General features: G+C 41.2%; 1 protein-coding gene across 6 annotated transcripts in view; it reads left to right on the top strand.

Annotated features, from left to right (window-relative positions):
* PCDH15 (protocadherin related 15) overlaps positions 1-22,087 on the top strand; it is an 827,643-nt gene that overhangs the window by 312,747 nt on the left and 492,809 nt on the right. For 2 of the 6 annotated variants that reach the window (XM_054204854.1, XM_054204837.1), the window contains exon 8: positions 4,145-4,240. The exons of the other annotated variants lie outside the window; for them this stretch is intronic. The gene's annotated coding sequence lies outside the window, so the exon portion shown is untranslated. The remainder of the gene's footprint in view (positions 1-4,144; positions 4,241-22,087) is intronic. 6 annotated transcript variants of the gene reach the window in all.

Raw genomic sequence — 22,087 nt, 5'->3', positions numbered from 1 at the left:
TGAAGGTTAGCTGAGCACGTCACACGTGTTCTCACGTCCACTGAGGAAAATTCGTGTGAGTGTGTTTGAATTTGATACTTTCACGTGTCCCTGGTAAAAGGAATACAGCAGCAAAGAGAGGGAACAGTTTAATAAAGTTGCTTTTCGTCTAGGAAAGACATTTTTAGAAATCATATTTTTCAGTTACAAAGGCTACCCATTTTCCTTTTGTGATAGCTGCGTTATTTCCTACGGACAACTTGGGTTTGTTCCCCCCCGCGTTCAGCCTTGTGATGACATTGATGCTTTCACTTGGTTGGATTTTTTCACAGTGGTTGTGGTTCTGAAGGTTTTCCTATGTTTTCTACATAACATTACCGTTATGTAGAGAATTAAAAAAATCGTACCGTTTTACTCAAGGTTTTTTCATCTTATTAGGTTTGTATTTAAAAAAAAGTAATCTGTATTTTTAGATTTTTTGAGTGTGATTTCCTTAGTGCAGCCTCTTTAAGGTAAGTTCTTTTTGATAAAAAGCACAGATTAATATAAGAACTTTCACGATACAAGAACAAAATTACTTGTTTGTTTTGGGCTTGTACTTATTCTCAGTGATGGTTTTATAGTTGTAACTGATTTGTAAGCTTTAATAATCATAGTATGCAATCATACCTTGCAGCATTTTATGTATGAATCCATCCCTGTTTCCAGCTTGGTATACCAGCACACTTAATGTGTGGTATTTTTCATGGTTTAATTAAAACTATTAATTAACTTGATTTCAAATTGCCAGTTCTGGCAGTCTGCAGATGAATGTAACAAGGATCAAATTGTTTTATTCAGAGAACGCTGAAATTTACAGTGAAACTTGTTCGGCTGGTCACTGCTCAGGTGGTTTGCTGGATTTTGAAAGCCAGTATGTGTCCCTCTTCAGTATCAGTTACAGGCATTTCATAAAATTACTTTTGTATGGCATGTGGGCAATGAGTATTCTCTTTCATTGAAAAGTAAAATGGGTATTTTTCCCTCTGAATTAGAGAGAAGCAGCAGCCTGAATCACTTCCTGTCTATAATGTATTCATTTGTCACAAAACAAGCAGGCAGTGTGAAAATCCCCGTGGTATCCCCGCCGTATGCCTGGTTTCCAGTTTCACTACATGATGACTTACAGGAGAAAACAAAAAAATCATATAATGTTATTTTGCTGTATTTGAGATGTGGACGGAATTTAAGTTCTTTTATGTTGAGACCACTGTGACTAAGTAAATGTGTATCTAGGTTTTCTGTTTCACGTGGAAACAGGAATAATATAAACCTAAAAGGTTTTATGTACTAACCATGAATGTGCCAATTTAAAGCATTTGATTTCCTTCTCATGGGGAGGTGGGCGATGCAGATGGAGTGGTCCTTGCTGCAGATACGGCAGCAGAAGTATCAGCCTTTATTAGTTTAATAAATAATCCTTGTTATGTTGATTGTGAATCATTGCTGTAGAGTATGACTGTTCTGATGCTGAATGCAGAAGTTTTCATAGTATTCCCCAAGTATTTTCCTTGAGAACACTGAGGCCCTTCAGCAAGGTCAGTCATGTCCAGAGGAAACGAGGGATGAGGGAACATGGGCAGTTTTGGCATTTGAGGGAGGGAAGCAATGAAGTTCCCCACGGATCTGTGCTGGCGCAGGCTTGGAAAGTGCGTCACAAGTTCTTGTGCGGTGTCACAGAGGGCAGCTTGCATTTCTGGAAGCTTTGTGGGAGAAGAGGTGGGAGAGCAGGAGTGGCAAAGGGCTTGTGTTAAGGCATAATGCCATGTGCTGAGGCTGCAGGGACCTAAGGGTGGAACTGAAATCCTGGCAAGTGTTTCTGAACGATGAAGAGGATGGAGAAAAGCACCCATTATTGAAGTGAACAAGTATGTTTTGCCGTGATCTCTAGAACAAAAACAGCAAAATCATCCAGACTTTAAAGTAATGCTGATTTTTTTAATTAAAATGTCTGTATGGCATTCAAATGTCCATGGAAATTAATGCTATTACAAACCCTCAGTACTTGAAAATAATTATTCCTTGCCAGTAGCAAAGGCTTAGAGTCACACTGTGGTTTGGTAAAAGAGAGACTTCACAGAAAAATTGTCCTTCTTTTTGACTATTCTGTTTATTATTAAGTCAAAGCCACATTTTTTACGTTATAGTCAATGTCCTTAAATTATCACCCCTTAGCCTGCTGAAGAGCAGTTGTAGTATTTCATTGTTCAATGCTGTAATAAGGGGAAAAAAAGAATAGAAACCCGTTAACACTGGCCACTCTGAAGTCTTGATTTTTGAAAGTCTTGTGTGTAGTTTAGCTGTAGGCTCTGGATATTAGGGGTTTCTTCAGTTGTTGCTTATGGCTAAGGCAGGCGAGCATGTGTATAGCTGGCACAAGGTGTGTATTTTGATGTTATCTTACTCTATGGCTTCTTAACCTGCAAAGGCTAATGAGTTCTGAAAGGCTGTTCACAGGTTTAATGAGTGATTTAACAATGGGAAAATTAACGTTTAAATTGCCAGAATCTAGTTACTTTTTCTGGAAAGACACTCTGATTCAGCTAATGAAATATTTTTCTCTGCATTTGCTTTCATTGTGACTTTGTTAAGTACGAGGAGAGGAAAAAGGTCTACACAAGGGTCATAGTACTCCATTTTTCATTTAGATAGGGATGGTATCAGAGATCTGTTTCTCCAAGGATAGGGATGAAAAATATTGTATTAAAACTAGATATTATTTAACTTTCAAGTAGTGTGAGCATCATGTTTGCCAACAATAAAGACTTCATTGCAAGAAAATAAGTTAGCACAGTTGGATCATAAAACAGTTTCCCCAATGTGGCATGAGAAGAAATGACACTTCTCATCGACATCAGAAAAGTCGCACGGCACACAAATGAGATCAGTTAAAGGGGGACACACGAAAGGAGTGGAATCGGTATAAAAATAGGCTTTGCTGAACATCTAATTGCTACATACAAAAAAAAATTAAGAGCATTCGTCCTGGACATGTTCTGAATCCAGATACAGGCAAACCAGATAGGAAGGGAAAAACTGCAGCCTTCCTGTTCATTCTCGGAGCTAATTCTGCCTGAGTTTGTCACGTGCATTCGGACGTTCTTCAGCAGCATTTTTCAGAAATAATTCCACTCTCCATCTTCAGCTGCATTTCCAAGATGGAGCCATAAGCAATGTGATGATTTGCCTGGAGCAGTGGTTGCATTTTTGAATGAGAGCAGATGATAATGCTGAGACAAAAACCTAGCTTGCACAAAGTCTCAAACGTTGGCTGCCTGTTTGGAATAGAGGTGTAATTGCCATTGGAAGGGATTGTTTTCTACATGATTGCTTTCTTTGATTAGTTTTCCTTCTTATTCAAACAAGCATTCAGTTTTTATTATGCTTCAAATTTATATTCACTCTTGAAGTTTAAAAAAATCAAATTTTCTCTTATAGTCGTCTCGTTAAAATTCCTCTTGTTCATCTTTTTATCCACTGGGACTTGCCATTTCCTTTCCCAGATTTTTCCTGCTTCTATTATTTTTTTATAAAATAAATAGAATTTTATTTAGAAAATAACAGGCCTGTTAATAATGCAGGTAGTTACTTTTCTGGAATGAAATCCTGTAATTAATGGGCAGAAAGAAAGGAGAGAAAAACCTGTCTAATAACTTCCATGTAGAACTTCTTTGTCATTTGCCATAGGTCAAGGCAGATTTCTCTGCTTGTGGATGAACTGCAAGACTGACCTCTTTGTATTCTGAGGATGTTGCTGTTATCAACAAGGTCAAAACTGGGCATCAGGCAACATTAACATGATGCTCACCACAATTAATGAAAAAGTTTCGTCTCCTGCTTATCTAGTAGCAGGGCAAAAATCTTAATCTTTAACAATCTACTAATAGGGCAGATCAAAGAATTTAATAGTCGGATCGCTTCTCCGTGGCATGCAAACATTGCAAATTAAATAGTAGTATAAAAATGCCTTGAAACAAAAACATTTCCTTTGTACAGCTAGCTTCGTAGAATACAAGAAAAGAAGCAGAAAAGGCATAGTAACTATCTAAAAAAAAAAAAAAAAAAAAAGAATCCTTGTCTTGTAAAGTCAATGTATAATTTCCCCAATTTCTTTTTTTTTCACCAGACTGAAACACTAAGTGAGCAGCTCTAAGTCTCTTCTGTGCATCCCCTTCTGATTCGCTGTTTCAGGTTCAGTATTCTTCTCCTGGCCTGCTAAGAGGTAAGGAAGCGCTGTGCCAAAGGGGACCTCCGTGAGCATGAACGACCCCTGAGTTGGGCTGTGATTAAAAAGAGGGTCCTTGGCTGCTTGGTAGGGGATTCATAAGCTCCACATCTTCCAGCACAGGTGCTCATCCAGCTTTCTGCTGTCAGGATCTCCAGGCACATTCAGGTAGTGGCTCGTGGTTTGTAGTGTGTCCTCTGGCAGAAGTCTGCTGTCTCTGATTTTCAAAATCTTTGCAGGTTTGGCAAGGTGCTCTTTCACCCTTCAGCAGTATTATCACTGGTTTACATTTCATCTAAGAGTGTGCTGGGTTAGAAAGGCTATTGGCAAGGTCCTTTTAACCGCTGAAAATGAAAGCGAAACAAAATTGGAAGGTGAATATATGGAGATGGTTTTGTGCAGTAGCAAAGCAGGCACTGGGCTCACAGCTGATCTTTGCTGTTCTTCCTGCATGCTGCCTAGGGACTTCTGTTGGTGTGAATTCTGCCTCTAGTGTGGAGTTGTGGGCATGTAAGGATTGCTGTGTTTGTTCATTTAAGGTTACTAGGTTTGTGGATTTTATGGATGGATGGGACTATTGTGAAGTTCCCTTTCCTTTTGTTTAACGCTGGCTGTGGAGTTGCACCAAGCGAACTCTGTAATTTTTGGTCAACCTAGTTTATGTAACCTAGTGAACCTGTTCACAATGAAGATATTCTTACAGATATCACATTATATAATACTCTCTTTGTCTCTTTCTCTCCAATTCTCTATTTTAATGTTCAAGCAGTCTTTTATATTGCCTCCTCAGCTTTGCACTTGTAGAAAGAGTGTGTTCAGAAGGAAGCACTTGGTACAGAATATTATGTTTCCTTTAAGGAGGAACTCTACTCCATATAATCCTTACTAGTGCCCCAAGGCTGTTTGCTTATGAGTGGGCATTGCTGGGAGGGTATGAAGAAGGCACCTTCCATGTATGAATGCAGGTGTTTTTCCCTGGAAGTGGTTCTGGTAAAAGGGAAGAATCAGTGGTGACTGCTCAAGTTCTTCTGCATTGCAGCGTATTCTTGTAGTCAGAAAACATGAATTAGGGTATAACCTCCCATATTTATATGCATATTCGAATCCAAGAGCCAGTGAATTGAAGTGGGAGGAGAAGAGTTTTGTTTACTCGTACTTCTAGTGATTTATTTAATACAAGCCTAATTAATTACACAATATTACAACCTTTAGATCTTTAGTTGTCCTTGTCTTTAAAATAAATTAAAATTCTCGACGGTAGCATATGACGGTTCTTGGCTGAAAAAACAACTCCCACAAACCCATATCGCACTGGAGTGCCCAGGACCTCTGCTTACTGCTTTTTCTGGACTTGCTACTTTTGTGAAGATAAATGACCAAAATTTTCCAGCAGCACTCCGGACAAGCAATGCCCTGACTTCTCCTTTGAGCCCTTGGGCTTTGAAGGTGTCACTGCCTGAGGATGGGCCACGTAGCTCAGCATAAACCCTCTGGGTTTGCCCCTGCTTCTGTTCTTTAAAGAACTCCGGTTTGTGTGATCTGTGTTCAAACAGGGTAATGGCCTTTCCCTAGCAGGATATTAAGTCTCTCAGGAAAAGGTAGCTGCTGGTGAAGATTTGTCTGAGCCAGGAGAGAATATACCAAATCACAGCAAGGGATTAAATGGTTCAGTTAATACCAAGGGGTAATCCTTGTGGGTAAGGCTTGACGGAGGATACTTTAGGATCATACTTAGTTGATCCTAAAGTGCGGAATTATTATTTTTTTTTTTTATTTCCAGAGCTGTGACCTAGCCCCTTCTGGCTTTGTTCTTTCCCCTAAAATACAGTAGAAAAAGGCCATATTGAGCCATGGGACACTAGGCAATTCAGATTATGAACCCAAAAATGTCATCAAACTTCAGTTTATCAGTGAATTCAGAGTCAGACATGGTGATGTTAAATACCGTTCAAGGATTGCTTAGCCCTCAAGGGGCTGAGGGGCATTAGAAGAAGAAATGTAAAGCTAGATGTGCTGCACTTTTGTTAGTTTTGTGAAATTTAAGAGATTAAGCAGAGAAAAGTCTTTGTCACAGTATGAGGTTCTCCCAAAGGGTAGGATAACAGATAATCCCTTCGTACTAAAGCTATATATTTTGGCTACAACGGCAATCAAAGTAAAGCCGTGAGAGCCTGTAAAAACCTGCCTGAAGGGCAAGCTCTCTCTGAGTGCTACAGAAGGCAGTTTTAAAGTTGATATAACAAGATCAATTCACTCTTTTTCTAAACACTGCATGTTGGATGTTGGGTCTTCTCTGATGCTGTCAGTAACTCTGTCCCGAGTGGAGCTCTCTGAGGTGTCACCTTCTTTAGCATCGGTGTTTAAAACAAAATGAATAAATAAAAAAACTCTTTGGATGAGGTTGGTGTGTTTGAGGAATGTAAGATTTTTTTTTTTATTATTATTTTTATTTTTTACTGGTCGTGTTAAGCTAGCCAGGAGACAGCTCTGATTGATATTCTTCAGGCACAAGCATCTGCTGACCTGCTGGAAATGGAGAGAGGGAAAATACAAGTGGATTACACGTAAAAGTTGTAAAATAGGTTGTTGGTCTGAACTGCCTTTTGGCCATTGTCAGGCAATCAGAGCAAAAATGTCGATTGGATGTTCGATTTTTAGTCTTCCACCTGGAGTTACCAGAGAGAGACATCGTCTCTATCTGCAGCTGTATGAAGTTCTGCCACATTGTTAAAAGGTGACACACTGAGATGCATTTCACGTGAAGGTGGGTGAGGATCAAGCCCAGGTGACGGACTGCTACAGCAGTGGCAACTTTTGAAGCTGACAGAGGATTTTAGGCAGTTTCATGTTCACAGCATACAGGAGGGACATTTCACAAACTCTTCTTTGGTGTAAGAATACGTTAAAGCCATGTCAGTCTGTTCTTCTGGAAATTCTCATGGAAATGAAAGCATGCTTTCTCTGTCTTGACCGACTTCATTTGTCAGTCTGTGGAAGATAGTGTGAGATGCTGCATACACTGGAGAATGTGTAGGTGGCTGTGTTCGTACGAGAGGTATAAATACTTCATCATAACGATGCAATTTTGAAAAGGAAAGACTAAACACTGCTTTAATTTTCCTTTCACTACGCCTTATTTTTCTCTTGCTTTTCAGTTGTGAGGTCTCCTCCTGACAGCCAGGAGCCCTTTCAGTCATACCTTACCCTGTTACCTTGCTTGAGCTGTGACTTTTATGTTTTCTTGGAACTTGCAGCCATGGCATGAAGAAATGCAGAGCTGTTATTAGGCTTTTACAGAAACAGATTTTTGAAGCTTAAAACACTTGCAGGCTACTCTTTAAGATTTGCTTTTACATGTGAATTTTCATGGCAAAATTGACTAATTTTGTACCAAATGAGGGACAGGACAGGTATAGCACTATGCAGCTTTCTGCTGTGCATCCCAAATTTAAATAGCTGTTAGTGATGATGGCAAGTTCTAAAATGTTTCTGAATAATTACTGTGATGGAGACGAGTGATCTATCAATGTGGGTGGCCATGTTTGAGTGTAATGTCAGGTTATTCTCTGGAAACCACCTACTTTGTGGTGTGCTCCTCCCTAGTGTCATATGTGCTCTTTATGTGTTGTATCTTCTTACCCACTTGTTTGATTGATTTTCTTTCCTTTTTCTCTCTCAACCTTTAAAACCGTGGTATCTCCCTGTAGTCTTCTGGTTTTTGGACTTACGTACTTTTTGAGTCCATGCTGTGAAAGGCATTAGAAGCACCTTTCACCCTCTCGACTGAGCTCTGTGACTTTTGAGTGGCATTGCCTTGTGCACAGCGCAGTATGGAGAGCTCTGGGGATTTTCCTCGTGCTTTCCAGGGAAGAAGGCAGGTGATCCTTAATCCCACGCGCTCTAACCATCGTATGTATGTGCTAGGAGGAGGAGCGATGAAAGGGAGGGAGTGGGGAAGAGGCTGAGAGCTGTGACCTGCTCAGCAGTTTCACCCCTGGTACATGCACACATAGATAGCCCCGTATGGGCGCAGTTGCGATACCAGGAGCGCTCACACTGAACGGCTTCAAGAGCTGACTTTTAAGATTTACGTGTATCGCCTGAATGCAGCAAGTTGTGTTCTTTTATGTCAAATAAAACATAACAGCTGAATGTAAAGGAAAAATTAGGAGAGTAACAGAAAGAAAATGTGTTAATGCCCTAACTGTTCTCTTTTGAACCTTTAGTGGGTAACCATAACCATCAGGAAAGTACTAAAACATATAATACCTACCAACTGAGGACAAAAATACAAACATGGCTCTATAGAATGCATATAGACTAGAAGATACTAGTGCTAAGTCTTGACCTAGCGTTACCTGCTAAATAAGAAAGCACTGTAGCAATAAAGTTCCCCAGAAGAGGAAAGATGCACTGTTTTGACAAAGTGCTTGTAATAGTCTTAGTATTTAGTCAGTAAGTTAAAATGTCACACCAGCATGTTCATTTGTGGGCAGTGAATTTCTTGGAGGAGCAATTAGCTGTTTGCTTTGATCCTAGAGGTTTGTAATAGCCGGAGTGGCTCTATGCTTGAACCCCCAGAAAGATGTCTGCGAGCCAGATGGGAGGTCGCAGCTGAGCTGCACAAATACGTATGTCTCCCCTGAGCTACCCCTCAGGCACTAGGTAGAGCTTTTGTTTGAAGAGCATATTTTTCTCATGCATTTGTGTTTGCCTGAGTCATGTAGGGATTTTCTTTCCACACTGCTGAGTGTCACCAGGGAGGTCCCCTTTCAGATTCAAGTCTACTGTCTTTGATTTTCTGCAGCATTAGGCATTCCTCCTCCTCCTGTGCTTCAAAGGCGATGGGGACCAGCCCAGAACCCGGCTGTGTTCCTCCCCCTCAATTAGCAATCACAAGGCATCCTCGGGACATCCGTTCTTCAGTGGAGGCATTTTATCCTTACGAAGTTGGAAGCATGGAAGTGACTGGGGCACGCTCACCTTTGAAAATCGCCAGCGAGTACATTAAAGGTTGTTTCTAAGGCCAGGGATGGAGATGCTGGCAGGAAACCTAGCCTGAACTGAGGGTCAGCGTGGGTCAGGGTGGAGCGGCCAGCTCCGGGCCACCCTGCACAAACCTTTTCCCATGGTCAAAAAAGACACACATAGTTTGCAGTAGTAGTTTCATTGCTCCAGGAGAACCTCAGTGAACTGTGGTGCACATTCATATAATTACATCCCATGGGCTCCTCTCGTGTGACAGCTGATTGCTTAGATAGAGGTAAAACTTTACTAATTCCTCATTCTATAGAAAACACAAGAAACCAGAACCAGTGGGTTTAGGAGGAAGAAGAGTCCTGGGAAAAAAGTCAGGTCAGTAATGCCTCAAGTATAAACCGTGATGTAAAGAGGTTGTACAGCGTAGAGACCTCCATGTAAGGCCAGTCCCAGCCTCGGGTTTGTTGAGTGATCTTCAGTCTTTTGTTTCCTGAATTTGTGTGTGAGTTCTGTTAAGGCATCACTGCAGTCAAGCCCCGTGGACTGCAAAAGTAAATAATGAGTAAAGGGACAAAATATACAGAGGTGCTTATGTTCAGGCATAAAACTTCATCTCTGCAAATACCTTCTGGGGAGGGAAAATCTAAAATAAACATTAGAACAAAGGTATCACCCTGTCAACTATTAAACAACTGTGTGGTGGTGCAGAGAAGTCATATCAGCTCCGCCATCTCAAAATAACACTGCTAGGCTTTACTAGGCTTTATAGCTGAACAGTTCCTTTTTCTAACTTTTTTCCTCCAAAACCTGTGGCAGTTTTGCACCGTCTCTGCCAGTCTGTCGGAGGGCTGTGATGCAAGATGACGCCCATCCATTTAACGTAAAGCAATTGCAATCAGAAGAGGTGAACCAACCTTTGGGACTTGGAGTGTCAATATTTTCACACTCTATTCAGTAAAATACCTATCTTAAGATCTATCTATCTATTTTAAATACATGGCACTGACTTTCCAAAAGATATGAAGTATTGAATAGTATATTCTACAAATATTTAATTAAATGCTTCCTCCCATAGTGAGAAGCATTGGAAATATAATCAGAGTTTCTTCACTAATTTAAGGAGATAATGCAATGATCTAAGGAGGAATAGATTAAATTAGAAAAATAATTAGAGAGATTATTTGTATTCAAGTCACCAGACTAATGAAATTCACCCTGAACTGTCTGCAGGACTGGCCAGAACGGTCCCAGAACCATTATCCCTGACCGATACCTGAGACTGACGGGTGACAGGAGAGGTCCCGGAGGACTGACGAGGGAAACTTCGTTGCATAAATGAGTGGTTAGATAGATGGGGACAGAGCAAGGATTGCAGTTTGTTTCAAGTTCAGTTGTTCTTTAAGAAGTTTTCCATGTGCTGTTCTTACAAGCAAACATTGGAAATCAGATCGAGGGTAGGTCACCAGTAACACGGTCATGGCTGAATGTGGAATCCTTGTCTTATGTTTGTGCTCACACACAGGGAAGTGTTTTCAAGTCTGTCGTGAGCTCGTGACAAATACTAAACACGGGACTGTCACGTTTAATGTCTTTCCTCATTGACTTGTGCAATATCATAGGCTGGAGTTGGAAAGTCGCAGATGCAGCAGCTTCAGAAAGATTTGAAAGCATTTCAACAAGGATGGAATTATAATTTTAAATGATGTTGACACATGATCTGAAATAATTAAGATTTAATTTAGTCATGACAAGTGCTAGGCAATACCAAACATAGAATAAATGGCTGTGCGTAATTAATAGGACTAAAAAAAGGCCTAGAGAGGGGCAGTTGGATGGAGTAGCATTGTGTGAGGAGACACGGAATGGATTTGGACACTTCAGGCTGAGACATGCAGCTGAGGCGTGGACCTCATGGAGGGATAAAAGCTCCAAAGTGGGGAAAAGTGGTTACAGGCAATTTATTAATTCTTTCTCATAATACAAGAAGTAGGATTAGAATATTTTAAATGAAACTATCCCATAGCAAATTTTAAAAAAGCAGATGGAGTGCTTTCCCATGTAGCACTAAGTGTGTGGAACTCCTCGCTGCCATAGAGCAAAAGCTTAGCTGGGTTCAAGACGTGATTTGAAAACTTCATGGAGGAAAAATTCTCCCATGACCTCACCAGGCAAAGGTGTAATCTCCATCTCGGTAGGTCCTAAAGCAGCATTTTAGAGGCTGCTCTCAGGGACAGGCTTCTCAGCTGGATGGTTACTTCTGTTTCAGCATCAGTTCAGAAACAAGGTCGTTCCGTTACTGAATTCCTGTGACTCCAGCTGGTTTTGAGACAGTTACGATCCTTGTGCAAATCTGTAGAGAACCATTCCAATTGGTGATGGCTTTTCTCTGTAGCTCAGGTGAGAAAGAATAGATGCAAAGTCTATTTAGGCTGGTTGCCATGAAAACAATTTCACGACTGCTTTTATCGTGCAATAAATTACTCATAAAAGCGGAGAGCAGATTAATTTAATTAATTTGATTTAATCCCAATAGTGTATTGTTTTATTAAGCAACGCTGTACCATAATTAAGAGTTGTAACTGATTAAACACTTTATAACCACAGAGCTATTAATACTAAATTACAATAAAATTAACAAAGCAATATAAACAAACCACATGAATTTTTTAAAAATGACAGTGATAATGCATCAACTAAAAAGCTGCTTATGTAAACTATTTCTTAAGAGTTTGCTGAAATTAGTATTTAATAAGATAATTTCAAAAATGGAAATGTGGCAAGAAGAGCATTCCTTATGATTTTTCAATTCAAAAGACTCCTCTGATGAGAAACATGGGGTTTTATTTAAGCTGGATATTCGTAAGTGACCATTGAAGCAAAGTCCTTGAACCAATACCTATAGTATGCACAGAAAAATCTAAAAAGTAAAACTTAATGTCAGCTTCGAGACCTCCTCCAGATCTGACACTTGTTTGTCTTATTTGAATACAAATCCGAACAATTTATGCATTGCTAAGCTTTAATTTGGGTATGATGTATTAATGCTGCAGCTCAGATTCTGTTCTCATTTGCAGGAATGCCAGGAAATGTATGAAACTATTTGCATGCTTAAATGATTTGCTGGATTTGGATGGTTCACAAATTCTGGGAATCCCGCAGGCATTCATTTATCATTGTGCATTAAATAGAGAAATACAAAATACATGATATCAAAGTGCTTGACCATGGGGGCCGGTGGCAGTATGAGATACAGAAATATTTTATAACTTTTTCAGACCTGGGATCAAATTTGATTAAGAACAAATACGTTACAGTAATTTAAAACAAGTTTTAGCAGCATCTGAAAACACCTAGCAGTAAGACTGCCAAGGTTTATAATGCTGCTCCGGCCTTGGGATTTTATTGTGTATGGGGCAATGTACAAACTCCTCTAAATAGATCTGGGGTTTTGGTATCATTTTGGAACCTACTGAGAATTAAAATCAACTGTTTTGATTATCTTACAAACAGATGCTCTAGAAATACACTATTTTTTTCCTAAGTAAGTTACTCAAGTTTACTCCAAAGCCTAAAATGGTTATGCTTTTAGCTTGCTGTTGAATGATGCTGTAGGTGCCAAATCAGTACAATATAGACCTTGTGTAAGTACAAATTGAAACCCAAGTGTCTAAGTCAGCAGGCTGCTAAAAAAAAGTTTGTTACAAATATTGAAATACCTTAGACTTCTAATTTCAATCTCTCAGGCAAAAAGTGGTCTTTTTGATGTGTTTTAATAAATCAGTATGACTAATGTTTGGTTAATCAACAGTTTCTGTCCTTTTGTCTTGTGTGTTATATATAGACACACAATAAGTATATGAGAACGTGCAAATGCATTTGCTACGGTGTCAGTACTCCTGTGGAGAGATTCGTGGGAATTCATATGCATAATGTAACTGCACGTGTGTGATCCTCAGCTTCAGTGGCCTTGTAGATACCCGTTTGCTTTCAGGTACCAAAGTTTTTGCAGATGAGGGTATTGCTTGAAGAATAAAGGGCATGAGCTTATGATTTTGTGTTTAGTTATGTTTACCAGTGGATGGAGGGCTGATGGAGGAAAAAGAGCTAGGAATATATGTGTTCAGAACCATAAATCTATACATTGCTGAAGGTTTCCTTGAATAGTTCCGTGTAAGTGGGAGGAATATTAACCAAGCCAAACACAGCCTAAAAAGGGCTAACATAAATACTCCACAGACTGGGGAATGAAAGACTGTGGGAGCTTTTATTCCAGAATATGCTGCTCGAAAGTTCCTGAACCTTATTAAGGTGGAGGGTGGGAGGGAGATTTCAGGAGGACAGGGATGAATGTGAACAAACATGGAAGAGCAATCAGTTGTTTAAGAAGCCCAGTGGAATTATGTCATACAAGTGCGTGCCATCCCTATTTAAGAACTCTTTATAAAAAGACACAGAGGGAAAGCAGAGAGTGTGAGCGAGGGATTGTGTCTGGGACTGTAACTGGGAGCGTCCATCTGCCGGTTCTGCCCAGGTTCGTGATGTGGAGTGTGTGGCTGAAATGACAACATTATTTTTTTTTTTTTATGGTCTGGGAGCAGCTGCAGCTCTGTGTTTGCTTAGACAAAATCCAAAATCCTTTCTCTCTCATGCAGATTTTGCATTTGAGGTCTCTTGCTGTCACTTTGTAACTGCAAAATACGTGCATCTGTTTGAACTCTGAATCTGATGCAGACCGAACTTCCCTCAAGGACTAATATTTTCAACTGCCCGTTGGGGTGTGCCCCGTCTTTCCTGAGTGGAAAGGCTGTTACCCAGTTTCTCCTTGGCTGTGTTTGCTGAGGTCAACCTGCTCTTCTTTGCCACTCCTACCACACTCCCACCTCTGCAAACCTCATGACTGGGTGGCTTCAAGGAGTTTTTCTGAAACTATTTTTTTGCCAAATGAACCACAACCTGTCACTTAAACTTGTTTCACTGTGATGGAAACAGATTGGCGAGGGAGCTGGCGGCCCGTGCTCCCGGCAGGGCTGGGGGAGTGGGTGCCTCTGCCAGAAGAGCAGTGAGGAGCAGCTGGACGTGGGCTGGGAGATGTGGGGGCCCCGTCAGCTTTTCACTTGGCAGAGCTGGAGCTGGGTGAGGACGTATTTGCAGTCTCTCTCTTTCTAGGTTTTGCTCCAACTTCACTCCTTAAAGAATAAGAGCATTTCATAGGAAGGGATTGGCACCATGTTTTCTGCTTTTATAAAAGTCAGTATTAAGGTAGCTAAAGCCTTTTCAGCCTGAATAAGCCAAAGAAAGATAAAAGATATTTTCTACATCCCTTCTCTCCTCATGTCACACCATTGGGATGATCTCACATTTTGAAGGATCCATCTGTCTCATGCCTTAAGACATAACTATGAAAGGAGTAAGACTGGGGTGGGATAAGGAAGCTGGAGGAACAAGGCAGCATTCCTGTGTTGGCTGAATGCCATATTCTGTAATACGCAGCATTCCTGTGTTGGCTGAATGCCATATTCTGTAATACGCAGCAAAGAAAATTTTGTGAAAGCACTCAGTTTCCTTGTTGAGCGAGGTGAGGGCAGAAGAGGAGACTGAAGGAATGTAAGACCTTCTCTGCTGCTGGTCTGCAACGGTACTGGCACTTCATGTGTTCCCACAGCAGGGTTACAACCAATTTCTTGAACACGGCACTGCAGATGTAGTACACAGGGAGGAGGTGGTAGGCTGCTGGCTATGCTGCTGGTGATGATTTTTGGCTGGAGCCTGCTACGGTGTGACGAGAGACCATAGGGAAGGAACTCGCCTCAGTTGCTTGGGAAATACATCTACCTCTGGACGTGTTTGGAGAATCTGTAGTCCAAGCTTTGGCAATGGGAAGAGAAGGATTTTTTTTTAATTATTTAAAAAGGCAAGAGATTACTTGTATCCTCGCAGCGTACAGTTATCTTGTATCTCAGTCTATAAAGAGAGAAGTGGTCAGTGTACAAGAGTAGTACTGTCTTGGAAACCATCTGTGCAACTGGGGTAGTAGAAAATCAAAGAAAGGTCCTGTGAGCACGCCAGAATAAACCAGGATGGGAGGGCTTTAAAGTAGATTTTTCTGTAAGAACTAGTGATGATCAGCTGAGAGAAACCAAAGGAGAGACAAACTATAGCTAAATCATCTATGTATATGTGTATATATATATTTCAGTTGTCTGTCCTTTAGGTGACATTCTGAATGTCATGAAAATTCTGCATGCTTTTCTAATGTTTTCTGTGAACATTTTACTGTCTTCTCCTTTATTGTGTTTCTAAAACAATTCAAATAGTCCCATTGCGGGTCTGTCAAAGACATCAGGCTGCAGCAGTGAATCAGTGTCATCTGTTGTTTGGGCTGTAAACCCTACGCGCTTCAACTTTTCAAAAATCTGAAAAGTTCGATGTGCAGGTTTACTCTATTTTCTGTTAGTGTCTGATTTAACAGATAGCCACTCTGGACTCTGAGATGCCACACTGGCTAGCTTGTCCCAGAGCCAGCTTCGTAACATCGGCTGTTTTTAAGGAAGAGTTTGCGTGGAGATGACTTGTCCTTTGGAGTGGGATTGGATGTCTTAAAACCACTGGAACTTGTAGTAATTCACCACTTTTGGAAAATATTTGTGTGAGCAGAGCTGAATTACCAAGTTTAAACTTGTTCTTTTCAAAGTAATGCTAGCTCTTGCCTGTCTCCACAGTGGGAAGGTCTAGGTCAGGCTGTGGTTAGGGAAGATCTTCCATCTCTCTCCCACTCATCTCCCAGTAGATGCAGTGTCAGAACTGGGTTTCTGCAGAGCTGAGGTCTGCTCTTCCTCGCAGCACTACCTACATACAGGTAGGGCTTCAAACTGTGCTGAGTTAAAAACACTCAGTTTGGCAGCTGGTGCCTCGCATGAATAGACAGCCCGATGTCCTGGCTGTAAAGACAACCAGGGATTTCGCAGATGGTCTGCACAGGAGCCGGAGAGAGGACATCTCAATGACTTCTCTGACAAGGGTCTACTTCTGGTGTTCCCCCCTTCACCACAGGCTGGTGTATGGGATGAATCATGCCTCGAGATGGATTTTCTGTTTACACTGACCCGTTTACAAGTTACAAGACAATTGTGTGGGCTTCATTTTAGATAATGTACCAACATGTTTCAAAACCGTGCATCTTGTTTCCATCGAATCTAAATGGAACAATTGTTAGATATCTCTGTCTTTTCATCCAGTGTGATTTGTAATGCTATCCCCAGCATCTTCTACCACAAGTGCTAGATACGATGGAATATGGCTGTTGGTTGCCAAGATTATTTTATTTATACAATTTTTTTAAAGTGCATACAGTGAGTCAGCTGGTTAAAACAAGCAATGCCTGCAGAATTGAGGCGTGAGGCAGTATAAAGTGGTACAGATGAGGAATATGGAACAAGCAGAGTTCATTTTGTTCATTTATTCTATAGATGGAGTAAAGACGCAATCCCTGTTGATTTGTAAGTAAAACTTTTTCTGAGGCACTGTGAAATTTTAAGTGACTCGCCTTTAGGAAAAAATTCACTAAGACTTTTAAAAAAAATGGTTTGGAGGTTTTATTTTATTATAAACAGTAAATTCTTTAAATGCACATTGCATGCAGTTGAATTATGTAGTGAGTTTGTGTGGCACAGAGTACCGGAAAAAAATAATCAGAACTGAGATTGTAATTTTGGAATTTGATCGCTGCTCCTGTGTTCAGTCAGCCACGTTCCACCAGCTGTGTGAAACCAGCATTTACATGCATTATAAACAGAGACAGACATAAATATATAGAAAGGTATACAGAAAGCAAGAAATAATGCTAGAACAAATCCCTTACTTTGAATCAAGTTTACTTTCTGTTGCCAAGAAAAATGTGACTGAGTTGATTTTCCAGAAGTGGATTGCAGTAAATCAAGTTTTCATTGCTCCAATTTGACAACAAAAATAATAGTAATAAAAAAAGGCCAGAATAATACTCGTTGATGGAGACTTTTGGAAGATGGTGGTTTTCTGGGAGATTTTAGGGACACCACCTGTAAGTTTTGCTTGCTAGGAAGTAAGCATCATAATTCACAAACCTGTAACAGATAAGCTTCATTAGTTGTTGAGGATATAGTTGCATTTGTAATTTCACTGGTGAAAACTTTTACTTAACATACTATTCAGGCAGAATCAACCCCCTTTTTTCTACATCAGAGGAGAAAAAATGTTTGCACACAAAGGAGTTCTGCTCTTCCCACCCCAATGCTACTTAGTGATTTTGGTTCATGAATTTTCCTTGTAAGCAACCAAAAAGAAGTAGTGATTAGTCTCTGCAGAAGGTAAATTACGTGACTATTTAAAGAGCCTGTTCAGTGTTCTTTAATTTCTTGAGTTTATGGAGTATATCTTAAATGCATAGAAATTCAAGATCAGATGTTGAGAAGTGTAGAGATGGAGTTTGTTGGCACATGGTATGTGAAAATGTACATATTGTAAGAATCATTATAAGTAACATTTGCTTAATTAAAATAAAGGCGGTAATTTTCAAAGACGTCTGAGAGATTTAGGATTCTTGCTTCATGTGAAGTGTGAATTTGCATTCCTTACCTTTAATAATATTGCTCTTCATGCTGATTTTTAACATCTTTTTTTTAAGTCCTTATGAGTCACTTTAGTGGAAGAGAGAAGAGGCCAAATAAAAGTAAAGGTTTGGAGAACATGCTGGAGTGAAAAAAAGTAAATTTCATGTAGAAATAAATGAAATCAGTGTTTTGGTTTGGGCCGGACTGGCTGCTGAGATGAAGGCAGAAGAAATTAATTAAAACACTCTTTTTTTTTTTTATAAGTTCCCAATTAACAATAGCCTGTGTGTGTCTCTGACCTTGTTCTAGTGGAAATGGTCAGTGATAAATACGCTCATGGGCTAAGGGGGTGGTATGAAAGGAGGTGCGTGGAGCGCGTCTTGGGGGCTGCAGCCCAGACCAGGGGCTGGGCAGAGGCGGTGGCACCTCAGAGGGAGCTGCAGGCAGAGGTGACACGGTACGTGTGTCTGTGAGGTCACGGGCATCAGAGGAAGCTGATTGGTGAGCAGCGGGCAGCTTTGTGAGGTGGTGGTGCCCGTCAGGGGTAGTGTAGAGGAGCAGAGCGTAGGGAGGGCAGAGGCCAGTGCACGTGGCAGCACGTGAGGACATGAAAGGGTGTCCCAGAGCCGGGCCAGCAGAGGTGGTGGAGGTGAGGGGGGCTGAGGTGAAGATGATGTGGCCGGGAGACTGCTTGCGAGACCTCTTCAGGGAGGCCCTCAGCCAATGTCTAATCGCTATCCTGAAGCCCTAACTTTAAACCTAAACCTTACACCTAGCCCTTAACCCCATTCCTAACCCCGGATGCTCACTTCTGAGCTGAAGCCCGAAATCATAACCTCTTACGCTAACTCTCCCACTAAACTGAACCCCTAAACAAAAAAGGTTGCCCATACCTTAAACACTAACCAGAAAACCAAACACTCGCCCTAATCCCTATCCCTGATCCCTCACTCCAGGAGGTGAGCTCTCATCCCTGGCCTTACCCGTAGCTCTCACCCCAGAGCCCCAGGGGCAACATCCTCACCAGATGCCCCAACCCAGCATGTCGACCTGAATCCCTAAGCCCTCACCCCCCGCTCCCCTCTGCCTCTCGGCAGCCTGTGGGCCAGCAGGAGGAGGGCAGGGCTGGGAGGGCCCGGAGGGAAAGGCCATGGTAGGAGAGGGTTGCTCAGAGGCAGGGGAGAAGGGAGCTGAGCTCAAGTGAGGTGTAGGTAAATGTGACATGGTGGGGGTGGGCTGTGAGGTCACTTGTGTTGGAGGAGCAGAGCTTGGGGGTGGCGGAGAAGCGGCAGGGCGGCATGTGGGTGCTGGTGTGAAGAGTCGTCTGTCTCAGCACCTGCCCTAACCTTTACTTTAAAGCTTTCCCCTGGCTCTTACCCCAATCCCCTACTCTGATTCTGGACCAAATCCTACTTTAAAGCTGAACCCCAACCCTTACCCAGAGCACTAGCCCTGATCCCTAAGTGTGACATGGTACCCTAAGCCTAGCCCTAATCCAAACCCCTAACTAAGAAATCTGGCCCATACCATCTCTGCTAACCAGAAACCTCAGGCAGAGACCCTCAGGCTCAGCCTCACGCTAGAAATGTACTACCAGTCTTCAACAGGACATACCTAAGCCATTGCTAGACCTGGCAATTAGAACTGGGTGAGTGCAGATGCACAGAGACTTTGGGTCCTTCAACACTGACTAAAATATAATCAACTTCACTGGATCGCAGCCCCAGGTCTCAGCCATTGCAAGCTCGTAATGGCAGCATACCGGGAGAGTCAGCAGATGTCTGTTGCAAAAGGTCAGGAACCCATTTCAGGAAAACTCAGAAATGAATCCTTTATGTACGGAATCACGGAATCTTCAGAGTTGGAAGGGACCTCTAGAGATCATCTAGTCCAACTCCCCTGCTAGAGCAGGATTGCCTAAAGCACATCCCTCAGGGCTGCATCCAGGCGGGTCTTGAAAATCTCCAGAGAAGGGGACTCCACAACCTCCCTGGGCAGCCTGTTCCAGTGCTCGGAATTCTAGTATTTGTACTTGCCCAGCAATTCCTTCAGTCTTCAGAAAATGAAAAATTACGAGGATCTGGACAGAGCTACAGACTGAACCTGTTTTAACATTGCTCGTGGCTGTTCTGAGGAACAGAGACCTCTTCTTCCCACACTTGGCCTTTTCTTCTCCTTTCAGTGAAATATTTTATTGTATTAATAAGAAAGGAGGAGAAGGCTGTTCTCAAAAAAACAGGATCTTTGAAATAATACCAAAAATGTTTCGGATTTAATGATAGGATTGGTTTTCAGGCAGTCATCAATTGTAGAAAAATTAAGCTAGTCTGGAATTACAGCCTTGAAAGTGTATTTAGTCAGCACAATATTTTGAGATTATTATACCAACGTGCCATTTGCACTTCCTCTCTAACTTAAAATAAACGTATACATCTGCTGGTTACAAGGAAACATGGCAGCAGAGTGTCAGAACACCTTTCACCGAGTCTCCCATCGCTGAAAGGACAGCAAAGAAATAAAAGGCCAAATGTCCAGTTTTTAATAGATGGGTTTAGCGGTTGCTGACTAGATAACCATGTCATCCCCGCTGACTGCAGGATCCCCCCAGTTCTTGCCTTTTGGGATGAATTTTGATATCACGTGATGCTTGCAGACAAGGGCTAGGACAGGGCACCAAACTGTATAAAAGCACATTCTTACCTTACCCTTACCATGGTAGTGTGTTTTTTCTTAACATATCCAATCACTTCCTCCTGGGAATAGAAATAGTTAATAGTTTGGAGCAGTAGCATGGTTTTGAAGTGAATCCTTTGACCCTTCCTGTTTATTGTGTTTTGGGTCAATTTGGAGTGTTTTGATGCATATGAATGAGGTTCCTTTTAGAGGCAACTAAACCAGAAGGCACTGAAATTCCAGTGGGCACAAAGTGCTCCACTCACCCTAATAGGGGTGTGAGGGTCCAAATGAGAGACGAATCCTGCAGGCAGCTTTGAACCACGTTTATGGTGGGGATGTAAAGTCTGGAGTAAAACCCAAAATTATAGATTGTGGAGATGAAATGGCTACAGTGCTCCCTGCTTTCATCTGCTCCTCTTGCACCATATCACAGGCTGATGTAACAGCCACAGGCCATAGCTGTGGTGTTATCTTCTAGTGCTGTAGAAAACTCAGAGATGAAGTGTCTGTCTCTTTTTTTTTTTTTTATGTTAAAATCCAAAACAATCGCAATCTAAACAGCCTATTTTGCTTTTGTAAAATAATATACAGAACTAAAAGCCTTGATGATTAGAGGAAAAGGGTTCTACAGTGTGTGAACAACACACAGCATGATGCATCTTTGTTACAAAAATGCTAAATGTCGATCATTTATCATAAAATCTCCTGACAATAAGCATTAATCTCCTAGTAAAGCAAGTAGTAAACCCTGTTCCCATGGCAATGCAATTAATTTTGTTTCTCTCCTTCTACTACATGCATGGAAGACTGGGCATTTTGTGGGCAAACTAATTGCAGCCCTTCTGCTGTGGATTTTTGTGGGTGAAATACATAATTATTTTGGTGGAACGTTGAATCAGTGGTAACCATGGTGTTGGTAGAACGTGCCTGTATTCCGTAGAGACCAGTGCACATGCTCCATGAGCAGCTCTTGTCCCATCCCTGGTTTTATACCAACTCTGTTTGAAGGCTAAAATTGGAGTTCTTTCAGGAGTAAGCCTCAGTAATATGCTTGTATGATGGAACCGTATTTTTTTTTCCCTGAAAAAAATATGGTAAAATTTTTTGATTTCTTCAGAAATACAAACGTTTTTTGTGATGAACTGCACGTTGTTTCTTCCTTGTTTTTGCCTCGTTGTACTGTGGGCTTTGTTTGTTGTTTTTTGGTTGTTTTTTTTTTTCTTTTTGTGTGTGTGTATATGTATATATAGTAGAAAGAAATTATTTGTCCGAGTAGACCTGTTCTGGGGAAAAGTTACATATCGCCACACATATATGGTGTCCTGTTTATGAAGCTTACCAATTTTCACTTAAACAGTTATTTTGAAGGCTAATAAAATACCATGTTGTTTCCCCTTACATGATAATTTCATTTGAAGTCAGCACAACATCCATTTATTTCCACAAATTTCCATCGGCCTTAAAAGCTGTGAGTTATTTTATAAATCTAACTACCCAACCTACCGTGTATTTATTCCACTTCAGAACAAACCAACAGTTTCAGCTGTTGCAAACCAAGCCATGTGTACCTAAATATATCCGCTTTCTGCTTTAAGAACATGGT

The sequence above is a fragment of the Rissa tridactyla genome, chromosome 6 (assembly GCF_028500815.1).
Source record: "Rissa tridactyla isolate bRisTri1 chromosome 6, bRisTri1.patW.cur.20221130, whole genome shotgun sequence".
In the NCBI taxonomy this organism is placed as follows: domain Eukaryota; kingdom Metazoa; phylum Chordata; class Aves; order Charadriiformes; family Laridae; genus Rissa; species Rissa tridactyla.
Note: the sequence above shows the minus strand (reverse complement) of the source record. Positions and strands in the feature narration are given on the sequence as shown.